Genomic DNA, 13,392 nt, shown 5'->3' with positions numbered 1-13,392 from the left:
ATTAACTTTTTTAAAATTTTGCATTCTTTCTATCAACATATATATTTTAATTCCTTTGGGCGATTGATGTTTTTTGATGGCTTGATTCATGACTTATATATTATATTATCCTCAGTAATGTAATATATTGCCTGGGTCTTCATAAGTCCTTATAGATAAATATAATAAATGATGAGGGATGACAAGTATTCATTTTTAACTATATGCAAGACTTGGCCATCTACGGCCCAAGACATAAACTGTACTAAGATCTTTAAAAAGATCTTTGGTGTTAAGAAAGTTAACCACACTACTCCCTTCCAAATTCTGATTCAGTTGGGAAACTGACCCAGAAATGATGTTTATGTGATTTTTAAAAAGATTTTATTTATTTATTTGACAGAAAGAGAGGCAGGCAGAGAGAGGGAGGAAGCAGGTTACCTGCTGAGTGGAGAGCCCCATGCGGGGCTCAATCCCAGGACACTGAGATCATAACCTGAGCTGAAGGCAGAGGCTTAACCTACTGAGCCACCCAGGCGCCCCTATGTGATTATTTTTATGAATGATGAAGCTGGAGTGGAAAAGGTAATTTGGATTCAAGGCCAAAATGGGCATTCCTATAATAGGCCCTGGAATAGACTGGCCCAACCCGTCACAGACATGGCAGCTGGAGGTAGCCCTTTCCTGGTGAGGATCCAACCCAGTGGTCAGAGTAGAGAGGAGAACATGCAACACTTGGGACATCTTGAGACAGAATGAATCAAACTCCAGGCAAGACATAAGCAGTGACCTCCATCCAGACTCACCAACAAAACAAGAAGGAACAAAGGGAAAGAAGTATTTCCTGTTTGAGAGAACCAGGAAGAAACATAAGAAGAAAGGGTGACGTGTTCTCCCTATAAAAGATTCAGAAGCATAGACCCTCAAAACTAAATGAAGTCACTTAACCATAATAAATCAGAATACAGAAGGAAGGGTACCCAATTCTTCCAAATTCCTATGGTCTTAAGGTCACATTTTTAAGAAACAACATATATGCTAAGAAAAATAGGCGTTAGAATCATGTTTGGAGAGTCTTGTATGACTGGAATCTCCAAAGTACATTTTTTAAAAATGTGCCAACTTTGCACTGTTTAATTACTCTTTTACTCAAATACAGTTTTTGTGCTTTAAGGCATAATATTAGGTGAGCTACATCATATTGTCCAAAGGTCTTATAGAAAGCAGAAGTTTCGAATAGGCATCACTGCTGTTGCCGAGCCGACTGCCCAGCTGGTACCAGTAGACCATGGTGCCATATGTACATAAAGTGAAATCACATGCTCACACTTGAAATTTGTACTATTTTCACTTCTGACACTGTAGTCTTTCTGCCTGACCCAGAAATCCAAATATCCAGTTGTTTCAAAGAAGAATGTCAACTCTGTAGAGATTTAGCAATCCAGCAAGCAAATGGCTTCTCTGGTTGAGGGGTGGGGGGGTGGGGAATATACTGGCTCTCAGTAAAGTACATTTCATTAAAACTTAGAAGCAGGATGAAAGTGTGTTATTGCTTCTATTATTTGAATTATGTCTCCTATGTGGATTTGTGATGCAATATTTCACATTAGGTCCCTTACAAAGAGTTTTCAAATCATTAAAATGTCATTATTAATGGGGTAATGGGAAAAGAATAAGAAAGTGTCCCCTCCCCCTCTATAATTCTGCACCCTCCCCGCATACCAGCACCTGGAATAAGCCATGCTGTGCTTTCATAAAAAGCTGTGGGAAGCCAGAGAAAAACAGGCCAGATAGAATTAAGAAAAATGGATGTATCCCACTGACCCTGAGTATAGAAGAGAAATGTGGAGAATGTGTGAATTATTAGCACAGTAGAAAAATATTTTATTTAAGAACCACATCTTCACAGCTCTGCCTGAAGGGTTTCATTCAAGCTGGAAAAGAAAAAAAAGTATAGATTCAAAGCTCTGGATACTCAAGAATCCATCATGTTGTGTGTAGGAGAATCATAAAATCACGAGCAAAAAAAAGACACAGTGGGAGTCCCACCTTGTAAACCATTAAGCTCCCGGGCATGCATCATACTTCATCCTAAGGGACAAAAGTGGAATTTCAAACGAATTTCCCAGCTCTGTCTATGGAGTGGCTCTTTCTGACAATTAAGTTTATCTCTTAAGGCATCAAATGCAGGGTTTTGTTTTATTTTGTTTTGCATTCATCTTCAACAAGATGCATTTACATCATATAGGTCCTCAACCTAAAAGATTGCAAAGAACTTACTGCAATTTGTTATTCAAAAAGGAAAGGAAAGAAGGAAGGGGAGAAGGGAGAGAGGGAGAAAACAAAAACAAAACAAAATAGTATCTTGGCTCTTAATTTAGTGAATCCTTGGATAATTCATGGGTCAACAGCAGAACAGCTGTATCTAAAAAATCTGGTAATAGTATCGGCTCTACAAGAGCACTTCCTTTTCTCTAGGTCTGTGGTAAAGAGTCTGTCTGCAGCGTGCCATGGTGGCTCAGTTGGTTAAGCCACTGCTTTCAGCTCAGGTCATGATCCCAGAGCCTAGGGATTGAGTCCTGCATTGGGCTCCCAGCTCTGTGGGGGATCTGCTTCTCCCTCTGACCTTCTCCCCTCTTACATTCTCCCTCACATAAATAAATAAAATCTTAAAAAAAAAAAATAGAGTCTGCATTCGCTGACTTCATTTGCACAAGAGCACTGCCCATTCAATACTTTGTAGAAAAAGCAGGTGCTTATACAGAGACAAAACCCTGTGTTCACTGTCACACTTGGAGTAAGTGGTCACACTTGGAGTAAGTGGCAAAGCAGGAGTTTGATTCCCACTTCTGTGTGACTCGAAAGTCATGCTTTTAAAAGAGTTTCTGAGCCACAGCACTCTTGTCATTTTGGTCCAGATAATGCTTTGTTGTGGGAGCTGTTCTGTACACTGAAGGGATAGTAGAACCCCTACTTTCTACCTGCAAAATGCCAGGAGCATCCCTGACACCCCAGAATGTCTCCAGACATTGCCAGATGACACCTGGAGACAAAACTCCCCTGCCCCATTAAGTACCACTATCCCTAAATGAGTGTGACTCTGAAATGTGAAGCGTGCACTAGTTACCAGACTGCAAACATTCGAAACTTGTGCGAGAATGCAAATTAACTCTGTCACTAAGCATATTGTTTACTTTGAATGCTTCCCCCTCCCCCCCCCCATAGCAAGATTTTTTCAATGAAAGCAGCAATGTGTGGATTTTCATTCCAGGGCAAGCTCTTTATCTCTTCAAAATCAGCACTACGGATAGGGTTGCCATAAATCACTGTGGTATATTGCCACCATGACATGGTGATATTCAATGAGGATTTAATAAATCAATGCTTTTAAAGTTGTTTTTCCTCTTAAGCCTGTATTAGGCAGTGTTTATTCTGGCAAAACACCTCTCATCAGTGACAGAAAATTATTGTAAAGCAGAGCTTTAGAAATAGCCTTAAGGTTGGGTTTAAATGTTGGATCATACTTCTCACTCCCTGACCTTCAAGCTCTAAGATGATATTGCCACGTGAAAAGCTCGGGGCCCAGCCAGACAGCCTGTGCCACATCGCAGCAGTTCCAATGTCTCACACAACTCGGTCCAGAGTAGCCGTTGCAACAGACAGGTTACTGGGAACTCCGCGGTCCCGACCATCCCCCTCTGTTCCTGTTCTTCTCTGTGCCCATCGTTCCCTGTATACCAATACAGTGGTCCACTGTCATGGTGTCCTCTGCCATCTCATCAGCAAGTACCCGCCAATACCAGCACATAATGAGAAACTAACAGGAGCAGTAACAATAACACGCGCCAGCAATGATTGAATGCTTCGTTATATGTAAGGCATTAATTAAGCTCTGTTTATGCAGTAGCTCATATACTGGTTGCCATAACCCTATGAAGCAGGCATCATTTTCATTTCTGTTTTACAGATAAGGAACCTGCAGTCAGTAAAATAAAAAAAATCTAAGTACAGTAAGAAAGTCCTTTTGATGGGAATCTATCCCAGATAGAAATCCAGTTTATTGGGTTTTTTTTAATTTTTACTGTAAAAAATTTCAAATACATTGAAAAGTACAAGCGTATAATAACCCTCATGAATCAGTCATCCAATTACAGCAATCACCAACTCATGGATAATCTCACTATGTCCAGAACCCCGCTCACTTCCTCCTCCACTTATTACTAAATAGCAAATCCCCACACAGCATCATCCATAAAAATTTCAGGGCGTAGATAAAAAAATAATGTATTTTAAAAAAACATTATCATACCTTAATCAATAAAATACCATTAAATATCATTATCAATAAAATACCATTAAATCACTAATATCATTAAATCATTAAATATCAATTATATCATAGTTGTTATGAATGTTTCTTTTGTTGCTTTGTAGTTTGTTTAAATTAGAAATCAATTCATTATGAGTTCATCTATGACTTCAGTCTCTGTTAATCTCGCTTGGTTTTCTTTTTGCAATTTATTTTTGGAATAAAAGTGTCAATAGTCCCCTAGAGAAGACACCTGCATCACTTTTTCTTCCTTGTTTCATTTTTTTTTTTAAGTTTTAAAAAATGTAAAATCATCCTAAGCTTGAGGATGTACAAAAATAGGCAAGGGACAGCTTGTAGTTTGCAGATTACTATGGTAAACACCACACAATCTGGATTTTGCTGGATACAGTCTCGTGGTGTCATTAACATGTTCCTCTATTCTTCACATTTTCTATAAATTGTAGTCGGATCTAAAGGTTTGATCAGATTCAGGATCAATTCTTTTAACAAGTCGACTTCAGAGGTGGTAGTGTATGTCCAGCTACATGCAGCATATAATGTCTGCTTTCTTTCTCTTTCCCAGATTTGCTTTTTTAACATCAGTGTTCTGTGTAGGTTCTTGACTTCAAAGAACTTCTAAGTCCTTATCAGGACATACAATATACAAAAATGTAGTATCAATACCAAATAAATGGTTTCCTAACTCATTTGGGTAGTATTTATGGACGGATTACTCTGTGCTAAACATCAAGTTGGACATCTGATACACAGAAACTCTATTTTTCTGTAAGGAGGTCAGTCTTGTGACAAGTGCTTCACTGGAATCATGTGCAACAGCCATTGAAATAACCAAGCTGGCTTCTAGGGAACCAAGGAACCTGAGAAGGAAAAAGTTAACAATGATAAGTATTTGGAGGAGGAAGAGATCAGATCCCCTTGCTCTGTTTCAAGGACACTTCATAGAAACATGATATGAGTTGGTCAAAGGATCGGTAAGACATGGGGAAAGGGTGGAGTAGATTGCTATACATAGGAATGGTGTGAAATCAAGTACTAGTGTAGGAGGGTGTAGAGCATATAGATGGCCAGAGAGAGGAATGGGGGGGGGGGGGGGAGAGGAACTGTATAACTCATCACAGACAGAAACCTACTACTTCATGCAACCTGTTATAAAATCTTTAGATTTTATAAATCTAAAGGGTTTTCTAAGAGGGTCCTTAGAAAACCATCTAGTTGAGCAACCATAGCAACAAATATAATGATATTGAACACATTTCTTTTCATTATCTTAATTAATATCATACCAATACCAGTGGTTAAGAATTATTAATACCCATTTTATAGCTGAGAGAAAATTCTTAATTCTCTCCTACCCAAGTTTACCTAACTTGTAAATGCCAGAGCAAGTATTTGAACTCAGGTCCATGCTACTATGAACTTACATATTTCAAACACAATATACTGTCTCTACCTTAACATAAAAACTTAGAGCCCCTTAAAAGAATATTAATTCTTTTAAGACTCTGAGTAAACATCTCTAATGTTGGGGGTTATTCAGGAATATAACTTCCCAGGAGGAACTACGCATACTCCTTCAGATACTCATTTCTGTCCCAAATCATTTAGATTTTTTTTTTTTAATTTAGTCTCACATCTTAAAAAAAAAAAAATGAATTGAGAAAGAAATATAGAGTAAAATAGCAAGTTTGAGGAAAGCAAATGTTACTGGTCAACTGGTCAACACAATTGCTCTGATTGATATAAAATCTGGCTCTAGGCTCTAAGAGAAAAAGGAAACAGAAGTAGGAAGGTAGGGAAGCTACTTCTATTGATTGAGCATCTCTGTGCCTGGCCCTATGCTGGCATTGATTATTTAACATAATTCACTTAATGTCAAAACATCCCTGTGAGGTATTTGAGAGATGATAGAATGTTGTTTTCCTTTGAAGACAAAGTTCTTGAGTGTAGAGCCAGAGAAATTTCTCACATAGGAGGAAATTGAGTTATAGAAGAGCCCATGTTATCAACAGAAGCTTTGCAAACAGCCTCTGCTAATAACACCCAAATCCCTGTCTTCAGCCACCTTTGCCGGTTAATACTCAAATGTTGGCAAACTCATAAGAATAAAATGATCCCAGTGTGCAATTTTAGTCTGTCCAAGTTTTAGACGAGTTTAGAGGGGATGAGTAGTGAAAAGGAGCCAGAGCTGAAGACTGGTACACAGAAATAAGAAGCAGAGCAAAAGAGAAAGGTGTCTGAGAAAATGGGGTGGGGTGCAAAATGAAATAGGGCAAAAAACCCCAAATTTTTCTAACTTGCCTTCAAAAGTCAGTTGTTCAGCCTACCTCCTCTACAGCAGACAGTCTCAAGAGAACATTCTTTTGGTTCGAAGTAGGATTCTGAAAGACAGCTTTCCCCACAAAATTCCCTTTTTCCCTTGGTTCAGATCTGTTAGCCTCGGTAGCATCTGGTGGTTAGAGGGAACCATGGGATCTGCTGCAGAGACAGAGTACTGAATGTTGATTATTCCGGTAAGAATATTATTGCACATGAATGATACAGCTAAGGTGCTAAAATTGAAGGTGGCGGGGGGGGTGATATCTATTCAGATATCTAGCTCAACATCTCTCAAAGTATTTCTGAAACAAATTGAAAATAACACTTTTCAAGTGAACTTCAATATTTATATTGGATTTGGTCTTTCTTTAAATGTTAATAATCTGAACACTTTCAGTGGTTACATCATCCGGAGCTAGCCATGGGATAAACAATAATTGCTGACTGATGATAAGTAAATATTTCCCTGTCATTTCTTCTGAGACCAACCTTCCTAGGTTAACATCAACTGGGCTAAAAATATTGATTCCAGAAATGAGTATGAAATGTCGTGATTTCCAATTATCCTAAGAAATTGCTCTTTGAAATTCTGAATTATGGAAGGATAAAGCAGCTCCAATTTAATCTGTGAAACAGGACTTTATTTAGAGTTCTTGCTCAAGTTAGGGAGGAAAAAAATAAGACAAGGAAAATGGTGGGAGAGTAATATTGTCGACTGGTGCCCTCCAGTGGCAAAACTTGAGGGTGTTCTTAGTTGAGTAAAATTCGAAGCGTCTTCTATTGTCAAGTCTCAAGTCTCTTTAGAACAAAATAGCCCAAACCTTTTGAGAGCCTCATAGTTAACGAATCAAACCAAAAAGGCTTTAGATTGGACTTAATTTTATGTTGAACCGTCCTGAGATGCCAGTGAAGGAGGTTGTTGGTTTGCCTTTAATATGCAGTTGTCTCATAAGCTTGCAACAGGCTGAGCTCCACAGGTGCTCAATTTTGATTTCAATTGACTTAGCAGGAAGAGATTGGGAAGGCTTTTTAGACTCCCCAGGCTGAATGCCTCCCCTCCTCATTTCTCTGTGATACCCCGTTTGGCTTAAAGGAGTCACCCTTCCCAGAAGGAGCAGGTCCTCGCATGGGGATACAGACCATTTGCTTCTTGCTGAAGTGGGTGTTTCAAGAGGAAGCTGATGGTCCTAGGTTCCCCGGACAAAGGCCTGACTTGGGTCTCCTCGCCAAGCTCTAGGTCATTTATTTGTTTCCTTATTTTATTTTATTTTAAAGATTTTATTTATTTATTTGACAGAGAGATCACAAGTAGGCAGAGAGGCAAGGAGAGAGAGAGAGAAGCAGGCTCCCTGCTTAGCAGAGAGCCTGATGTGGGGTTCCATCCCAAGACCCTGAGATCATGACCTGAACCGAAGGCAGAGGCTTAACCCACTGAACCACCCAGGCACCCCTATTTTCTTTTTTTTTTTTTAACATTTTTTTAAAAAGATTTTATTTATTTATTTGACAGACAGAGATCACAAGTAGGCAGAGAGGGAAGCAGAGAGAGAGAGGAGGAAGCAGGCTCCCCGCTGAGCATAGAGCCCGATGTGGGGCTCGATCCCAGGACTCTGGGATCATGACCCAAGCCGAAGGCAGAGGCTTTAACCCACTGAGCCACCCAGGCGCCCCCTGTTTTCTTATTTTAATGTCTTTCCCTCAACTTCCTCGGGATATGTCTAGGTCCTGTTTTCTTTCTGATCTCCTATAGGCTTCTTCCACCTTTGTCCAGTCTTCCTTTCCAGCAAGTATCAGTGTCCCCAACTTCCCACTGGGTCTGAGCAAGTGAAAAAACCTCTCAGACATCAAGAGAGGCGTAAGGCCCCTATATAATAACTTGAGCATCTTGGTATAGTAAAAATAAAGAAACGTCTAGAGAGAGTTAGCAGATTTGTGGCATAAGTCGTTAATGTTTCCAAAATTGGAATCCATCGTCCTGTTAATAATTTTAACACAAATGCAATATAAGCGTATTATTTGTAAGATGATTACACGTGATACTTTAAAAAATTTGTTTCCAACCAATTATGTTTGTCTCCAAGCAAGCGATAAAAAGAGATCTAGTATATACTCATAAATTTAAAGATGTATGAAGAAGCCCACGCTCTGGAAATCCTGTCAGTACATCTCTCTAACAATAAGTATAAATTCATGGAAGGACGATATGAGAGCATCAAAAGTCTAAAATTATATAACATCACAAGTCTCTGTCCTGTGACACATGGACCAAGTGACCCTTCAGCCTTCTCTGAGAGAGTGGGTGAGCAGTGTTGCTATGCAAATCAACATGGAAGCGAGTTCAGGCATAAAAACAAGTTGGAATTGAGGAAAGTATTTCAATTAGGGGAGGGAGTTAGACAGTCTCTTAGTAACACCACCCACAAAATCCTCAGTTGGTTCAGATTCGAAGCATATGAATTTTAATTGCATGAAAAACATGTGAGTCCCCCTCCCCCTGTACAGCAGACTTGGAGAAGAGGTGTACGTTACAGAGAAAATAATCACCTAACTGAAGCCGATGGTTGAGGATCTTCTGTTTGGATGCCCACATCACTAGAGATAGTTCATATTCTAATAATGTGACCAGTTCTTTCCAGTATTTTATAGTATCTAGAGGAAACAGGAGAAGCTAATTATACTTTACCTTCATAGCCCTTGTCATCAGAGTGAAACCCATCCCCACCCCGAGGCTGTGTTTGCAGATAGATATAAGCAGTCAAGCAGAATTTTGAGTATAAATCAGAACTACTGTTTTAAGGAGGCAATAACATTTAAAAATTTTTTTTTATTTAAATTCAATTTAATTAACATATAGCCTATTACTACTTTCAGAGGTAGAATTTCATGATTCATTAGTTGCATATAGCTCCCAGTGCTCATTCCATCAAGTATTCTCTTTAATGTCTATCACCCAATTACCCCTGCCCCCTGCCCCCACCCACCTCCTCTTCAGGGGGAGACAATAACCTTAATATCCTCTCCTTTTATTCCTGAAAAATCTGAGAAAGCCTACAGCCAAGTCTCTCTCAGCCTAAGGTCACATAGCTGTTTAGATCATGTCAGTTTCACTCTCAATCTCATGACCTGTTCATTTTGCTAACTTAGAGTTTCAATAATAATGATTCTCTGATTGCTAAAATGGTACATATAATCCCTCACCATTGCTGTAATATGTTAGCCAGAATCTGCTCGTTCATGGATTTTCTCCTGAAGTAATGCTCGAAATGAATTGTTCAAAATCAGTATGCCCACAGTAATGGATCAAGATGGCAAACCACAGTACAGTTTAAGAAAACTGAAGTGTTTAGGTTCATCGTGGGAACCGATTTCACTTTAAAAGGGCACAGGCAAAAGTTTGGCTTTGTGCTGTGAATTCATTGGTGGTATACACCTAATTGCACAATTTAACATCTCTTTCCACTAGATCAGTGATTTATAATCTATTTTGGGTCAGGACACCTTTGGGAAGCTATAGAAAGAAAGAAACCCTCTCCTTCCTCCCTTTCTCTACTACCCCACAAATGTAGGCACATAGGTACTATCCTTTTCAGTTCCAGGGAATTCATTGACCTAGCTTTAGAATGCATATTCTAAATCGGTGGTTTTCAGTTGGGGAACTTTTGCCCTTGAAAGAATACTTAGTAATGTCTGGAGATGGTTGGAGATGGTTTTTATTGCCAACGTTGAACAGGCACTACTGGAATCTAGTGGGTAGAGGTGAAGTATATCTGCTGAACATCCTGTCACGAACTGTTGCAGTCTCCCACAATCATGTATGTGCCTGTACAATGTTTCAGTCGTGCCAAGGTTAAGAAAACCTGCTCCAGATCTGTACTGTTTGATACAATGGCCACCAGCCACATATGACCACTGAGCTCTTGAAGTGTGTCCAGACTCAACTGAGATGTGCTGTAAGTGTAAAATACACACCTGATTCCCAAAAGTTCATATAAAAATGCAAATCATCTCATTAATAATATTTACATGTTAAAGCAATATTTTGAATATTTTTGGCTACATAAAATATATTATTAAAATTGATTTCACCTGTTACTTTTTACTTTTTATAATGTGCCTATTGGAAATTTAAATTGCATATATGGTTTACATGACATTTTTATTGGACAGAGCTGTTCTAGATACTACATAACATTGAATCAATGAAAACTGATTAAGCAGGGGCTTGTGAGCCCAGCCTGGTCTGATACCTGTTTTTTGTAAATCAAGTTATGTAACAACACAGTCACACTCATTTGTCTATCCATTGTCTCTGGCTCTTCTCATGATACAACCACAGAGTTGAGTCTTATGACAAAGATCACATGCCTGACAAAGTGTAAAATATCTATTATCTCCTCTTCACAGAAAAAATTTGCCAACCCCAGATCCAAAGTATGTCTACTACATGGGTAGGATAAAAATGTTGTCGTTTTGACAGCAGTAATATTTTCATAGTTGAAGTAAGCAAATCTGGGCCTTTTGAAGAAGAGCTGGCTGAACAGATGGGGAGCAGGTACAGCTGAACACACTAATTGGCTAAGTTGCCTTCATAGGACTGTACTTTACATTCCTATTCAAAAGGAATATGGCTCTTTACAAAGACCAGTAAAAAAAGATAATATCTCATGTTAAAAACAGATCATGAATTCAGTCCATATTTATTTATAGAGCACCTACTATCTGCTAGACATTGTTCTGAGAGGCAGAGATACAACAGTGAACAGAAGAAGAATCCCTCCACTGGTGGGCATATAGTCTACTGGGGAAGAGAGAATGTAATAAAATAAATACACAATATATCAAGTAGTGATCAGTGCTATGAACATTATAATAGGATCAATAGCACTGGGATGAAGAGACAGATTTTCCTTTAAGATGATGTCATCACGGAAGGCTTCTCTGTGTAGGCAGTATTGAGACTGTGTGAGAAAGACAATTGTAAGCTTTCCCTGAGGACAATTGGATAGCATGTGTTGAAATCTTAAGTGTGGCCCACTAATTCTACTTGTAGTAATTTAGTATAAGCAGTTATTAGGACAGCTATGCCAAAATACATGTACAAGAGTATGTACAAGAATATATTCCCTGGAGCATGTTTCTCATAATACAAAGTGAGAACTTTCTAAGTATTCAACTAAATTTATTAATATAAACAATGTTCATGGTATAGTAAGTTTTTTAAAGAAGTAAAAAAAAAGGTATTCTAGTATAATTCAAGTTTTATAAAAAATACTGTGTTTGAAGAGAAAAGGTCTCAAAGTCTTAGACATAAATGTTAGGCTATATAAAAGGTAGAATTTTAGGCATTTTTTATATTCCTCTTTATATTTCTCTGTAGTATCATTTTTAAAAAATAATCTGTAAATGCATTTGTTTAGACAAAGAAGGAAAACTGTATTCCCTCAAATAGGCAAATGAAAAAATATCCTGTTAAACATCACCCTTGTTGGGATAATCTTCCACTGAAACATCAGAGGTGAGTTGACTAGGGGTAAGATAATTAGTAAAATGAAAAGAAGGAATTGCCTTTTAAACAAATCATGTAGATTCTGGGACACAGATTTTTTTATATAAAGTCTACCAGAGAACTAAGGTAAACACAGTTAATTCCTTATCACTTGGCTATGTTGAAATCACATGGCAATGTTGAAATGCCCAGAGATGTCAATGCACCAACAGGAAACTCCAGGTTCAACAGAGATCATGTACCAATGGCTGGTGGCAATTGCAGGTGCTATACTAGCCAGGAAAACTCAAAGTTTCTAGTGTTTCTCAAAGCATGGTCCTGGGACCTCTATACAAGCATGATTTGATGATGGCAATTTGGGGACAGGGGAAAAGTCCTAAAATTTAGGGTTTTCAGCCCTACTCCACAATTGTATCTGGGTAGGATCCCTGATTTTAGTGTTAAAGAGGTTCTCTGAATGATTGTCATGCAGACCAAAGTTTGAGAATGAGTGTTTATGGGAGGGGAAGAGAATCCCTTTCAGCGTTGCTATCTCTTATAGCTTAGAAGTGCTAACATTTGTAAAAGAGGAAGGAATACTGAAGAGCTGGAGGAACACTGTATCTGGGAAAAGAAAAGGCACATTGGGACCCGCCTAATCAGCAAGTACTTATTGAAGGAAGGACTCTTGTGTACATTGACTCTGTAAGGAGGACTGTGGCTCATACAGGTTAATATAGCCTTGGCCTACTTCCGAACATTGCTGGTATTTTTTTTTTGTCTGAGAACTGAAAGTAGCCTAATTTCCTGTCCCTGATGAAACAATTCTGGGATCGGGCATATATTCCCAAGCATATGTTAAACAATACGGAGAACAAGCAAAAATAAATACCTACCTGTTCCTGGAAGAAAATACTTCTTCATGGCAGTCCTACCACATAAAATAGACTATTAATCAAGATTTAATTAGTTTATTAAAGCTTAATTTAAGATCTGTGATTCTCAGTGCCTACTTAGGACAGCAAATGTGTCATAGAATATGTTTAATTCCAACCATTTCACACCTAGCAAGACCCACCTTAAAGCATCGAGCCTGGGTCCCTTATAAATACCATTCCTGGGGCGCCTGGGTGGCTCAGTGGGTTAAGCCTCTGCCTTCGGCTCAGGTCATGATCCCAGAGTCCTGGGATCGAGTCCCACATCGGGCTTTCTGCTCAGCAGGGAGCCTGCTTCCTCCTTTCTCTCTGCCTGCCTCTCTGCCTACTCGTGATCTCTCTCT

Source organism: Mustela nigripes, chromosome 2 (genome assembly GCF_022355385.1).
Source record: "Mustela nigripes isolate SB6536 chromosome 2, MUSNIG.SB6536, whole genome shotgun sequence".
NCBI lineage: Eukaryota > Metazoa > Chordata > Mammalia > Carnivora > Mustelidae > Mustela > Mustela nigripes.
The sequence above is the reverse complement of the archived record's forward strand: the minus strand, read 5'-3'. Positions refer to the sequence as shown.